Raw genomic sequence first — 4,761 nt, forward strand, 5'->3', positions numbered from 1 at the left:
TATCTGTTTCTTCTCTTAGCATTTGGCCCTGTCAAATCTCCTGCTTCCCATTTCCAGATATGTCTACAACCTGCCTCTATTCTGCAGGCTCCCACTGGGTCCCAATGCGTCTCCGTTCCTCTGGCCCACAAAATACTGGTCAGCAATCCCTTTTCTTGTTGCAGTGATACCTCCACATTGCAACTTTGGAGCCTTCCCTCAGAACAGTGGAGCTATGGTTGAACTGGGGAAGAAGGGATTTGGGTTACCAGTCTGTAGGCTCTGCAATCTGCAGAGCTAAGCAAGAAATAAATCATGAGAGCTTTGTTGCTTTGGCATGTTTTCTTTTAGCTGGTGCCAGGACACTAGATATGTAGAGTGGGAAAAAGATAATGGCAAGGAATTACATGGACCTCCCTAAAGGTTCCTCTGTTTTGTTGTGTTGACTTTTTGTTTTCTTGTGGGCAAAGGTTCAGAGCTGTTCTTGGTTCAACTTCAGCCACTTTGCTCATTTCTAAGTGAAACCAGCTGCAGACACCATCCACTGTACATAGCCTCCAGCACTGCAAAACATTTTCATGAAAGGCCTTTTTCTTTTTCTCATTTACTATCTTGAAGCAAAAAAGGGTATCTAAAGACCAATGTCACCATTCCACTCCATAACAAAGTGCACATCTTCATATGCTCTACGTATCTGAAGAGCAAATGTGCTGTTTTGTTTTCTGTTTGCTGTTGCTTAGGAAGATTATTGAGTCCCAGAGCATGGTCTAAGGGCACACAATACAGCTACCTTGCTGAAGCTAAGCAGGTCTTGGTGTGGTCAGTGCCTGAATGGGAGACCCACATATACCACCTTTGGGGATGCGGTCATAGCTCAGTGGTAGAGCATCTGTTTGGCATGCAGAAGGCCCCAAGTTCAATCCCTGGTGTCTCCAGGTAGGACTGGGAGAAACTCCTACCTGGAATGTTGGAGAAGCTGCTGCCAATCAGTGTAGAAAATGCTGAGCTAGATGGAACAAGGGTCTGACTTGGGATAAGACAGCTTCCTCTGTTTCTATCATTTCCTCTGTGTGGGGAGGAAAAAGCAAAATGTCAACACTCAAAGCAGCAGCAAAATAATAAGATAAACATTATTATGAGTTGACATTTTAACTTACACACTCCATGCGGGCATGGAGCCAAAGAATGAATGCCCAAAGCACAGAAGCTTTGCTCCCACTTCTAAAGCGTGGGTTCTTGCATGGGGCAAGGGAGATTTTAACTAAATGTCTCTTCTCCTGGAAGTGCTCTGTACAATGCATAATTATGTCCTTGAGGATCACACAGCCCTCAGGGACAAAACTGCAAGTTATGCACAGAGCACTTCTGAGGGAAGGGGAGATTGGCCAGGATAGCACTATTGTCCCATATGTGAGCACTTGTGCTTCAGAAGTGGGAGCAGAACCTCTTTGTGTATGCATACTTTGGCCCATAGTGTTAGTTAGGATGTTGGCCATTATTCACACTTCATCCAAGGCATTCAGCATGCACAGGTTGCTGGACCAACTGTTCTAGGAAGTTATGGAATGCAAGGAGGTCTTATGGGCTGGATCAGTGTTTTATTTACTGAATTTACATTTGTACACCACCCTTTGTCCTGGGACCTCAGGTGGTGAACAGCAACTTAAGAACAGCAAATTAAAAAAGTAATAAAACATCATTAAAATGCCCACACAAAAACCAGACACAGCTACAACTATCCATCAGGGAATCAGAGGGGAGCCATTCATTGAGCAAAAGCCTGAGTAAAAAGGGCAGTCTTAAAACTCCTCCGAAAGACTGGGAATGAGGGAGCCATGCAGATCTCATCTGAGAGCGAGTTCCAAAGCCTGGAGCCAATAACTGAGAAGACTCTCCTGCATGTGTTCAACAAACTAGCTTCAGCAAGTGTCAGCATGCAGAGTGGGGTCCTCGAAGTTGACCTAGTCAGGTGGGTAAATTCAATTGGGAGCATTTTTGGTCCTTTATGTAGGAATGTGCTTTAAATTACTTGGAAGTCGTTGCTTGAGCTTGAGCCATTGCTTGAGCTTTTTGGCCAGTAGAACTTTCAGTGACAGCCAGACAGGTGATGCTGTGATCAGAAAGTTGGATTTGGAGCAAGGGGACCTGGAAGTCCAGCTCAGCTTTGAAGCTTAGCCTGGGTGACCCTGGGCCAGACAGTGGTCACCCTATTTTACCCTAACCTACCTCAGAGGGTCATTGCCTCATTCACACGTAACATGAAACCGTAGTTTGCTGCTCTCTCATGAGGTAGGCCAGCCAAATAAAAGCCCCCCTGCTTGTGTGGGGCCCCCATACTCTCTGGTTTATAATAGAATGTCTACACAGTGACCCCCTCCTCTACAGGCAACCCTTTCATGCACCCTAAGGGGAATTTGCCACTCCATGTATCTAGGTGGTCCTGGGTAGGCAGGCTAGGGAAACACTGGGACAGTAAGTAGATTCTCACTCTCTTTCAAATTTCCTGGTTCGGACCCACATTGCAGCAGAATCATGGGAGAGGAGAGCCCCAACTATCAGTGACCCCAGGAGAGCAGGGTCGCCATTCTCAGGAAAAATAAAGATGGATATGTCCCAATGAGAGGCTGGACTGGAAGAGGGCCTGCTTGGACTGCTTCTTTGCAGCAGTCACCAAGACAGGGAGAGGTGTTGCCGGGGTACCCATTGACATGGCTTGCTTGTGCCGAGCAACCAGGCTGGGTGGTATCTGCTTTCTAGCCTGCATGCATGTCTCTATGGCCTAACACTCTTGTGAGAGAGTGGTCCATGGGAGAAGGGCTATTATTGTTATTTATTATTATTATTTAACATATTTTTATACCGCCCAAAACTCATGTCTCTGGGGCCTGGGCGGTTTACAACAAAATAAACACAAAAATTAAAAAATTAGTTAAAAACACAAAACAAGAAATTTAAAACACAACAATTTACATTTTTTTAAAAAAACAAAACAATATTCTAAAACAACATTAAAACAAAACAATATTAATTAAAAGCCTGGGTGAGCAGATGCGTCTTTAAGGACTTTTTAAAAGCTGTCAGAGATGGGGAGGCTCTTTTTTAACTAAGGAGCGCATTCCTAAGCCTCGGGGCAGCAATGGAGAAGGCCCGTCTCTGAGTAGCCACCAGACGAGCCGGTGTCAAATGCAGACGGACCTTGCACATTAGCGATTCTGCCCGATCCCACTGTCCCCCTAGAGACGGTTCTTCTCCTGAGTTGTGAATGGGTATCCCCATGGCCTTCCACTCTCATGAGAGATTGGTCCACTCTGGAGCAGCATTCATCATAACCATCATACTCATAACCATGAGGAATCTCCCCTGTCACTTAAGCCAATGCTGCTCCTGCTGGGTGGCTCTTCTCACGTGTAAGCCTAGGGATTGCACATGTTAACCCAAGGGGGAGAGGCTGGGTCCCCCTTCCCCAACTTTATTATCCAAAAAATAGAGCGGAGCCATTCAAAAATTCCTGGGTGGGGCTGCCTTTTTAACCTGGCCCCGGGTATGGCTGACCTACCATATGTTATCTTCCCAGCAATGTAATCAGGAGGTTACATACCTGTTGCCTGGCAACATCTTGAATAGTTCAGAGACAGGGGGCGGGGCAAGTGCTCGGAGAGGCTGCCATCAAGAAGCGTGGCAGGCATGGAGCAGGCACGTTACTGGGTGGGTTTGGATCGCCCACTCTATGATTTCAGTCCCAGAAACAGCACAAAACCCTAGTTATGGCAGCATCTGTATTCAGATGTAATGCTGCCATCGCCAAACCTCAGGAGGCAGCAGTGAAGGTCACTACAAACCAAAGGTTCAAAATGGAGTGTGGCGAGGGAAACCGCAGGTCGCTTTTGGACATACAGGAACCCCAACATCTGCCCCATTTAACTGTGGTTTCACATTATGAGGCCAGAGTGTAGGACTGTCCCCTTGTTCTCTCTCCTTTCCTGTATCTCTGCTTTCTTCTAATTGGTAGACTGATACTCTTAGGACACTCCCTTCTTTTTTGTTCTCTGTACCTTCTTCTTCCTTTCACCTTGAGCTAGCTAGTATGGGGTGCAGGCTTTCTATCTAAGTTTGTAATGTCTTAAAATAAACACTTACTTGTTTTAGCCCTTAAACAAATGCCTCTAGTTCTCCTCTGTGAGCTCTGTTCTAATCAAACTGGGTTTCTCTGCTAAATAAGAGGTTGATTCAAATTCTCCCCCACAACCACTACATATGGCTCTGGGTGCCTTGGATGAAGAGTGGAATGTAAATGTAAGCAATGACAATAAAGACTTGTACTCCCTCCAGAAGTTTTTGATGGGGGAGAATGATCACGTTCTGTTTTTATACAGAATCTCCATCAACCCTGAGGTCCAAACTGCACATGACATTGTACATAAAAGCATTTCCATGTAGGAAATAAAAAAGTGGTTTGGGATTCCAGGGCGCTGATGTTGCTTCTGGAACCAGCCCTGCCTGCAGGCATGCTTGTTTCCGTGCCCAGCCCGTACTCTTTTAAATAAACAGATTATTAAGAAGACACCACAAATCTCCAAGGCTCTCTTCTACTGAACTTGGAGAGTCTGTCTTGGGTCTCCTACTGGCAGGGTAAGAGTGTCTATAATAACAGTTAGATGGTGGAAGACGTCCACCTATCTAAGACTGGCTCTGAATTTTGTCAATGTATTTATTTTATTTCTATTTATTTATAATATTTATTTTATTTTATTTTATTTCACTGAAGGTACTGTGCTGGGGGTG

General features: G+C 45.3%; 1 non-coding gene across 1 annotated transcript; it reads left to right on the forward strand.

The window, feature by feature from the left end:
- Window positions 1–842: 842 nt before the first annotated feature.
- Window positions 843–914, forward strand: TRNAA-GGC (transfer RNA alanine (anticodon GGC)). Its single transcript has one exon. It is a non-coding gene; the product is annotated as a tRNA-Ala (tRNA).
- Window positions 915–4,761: the final 3,847 nt, after the last annotated feature.

The sequence above is a fragment of the Hemicordylus capensis genome, chromosome 4, assembly GCF_027244095.1.
Source record: "Hemicordylus capensis ecotype Gifberg chromosome 4, rHemCap1.1.pri, whole genome shotgun sequence".
NCBI classification, from domain to species: domain Eukaryota; kingdom Metazoa; phylum Chordata; class Lepidosauria; order Squamata; family Cordylidae; genus Hemicordylus; species Hemicordylus capensis.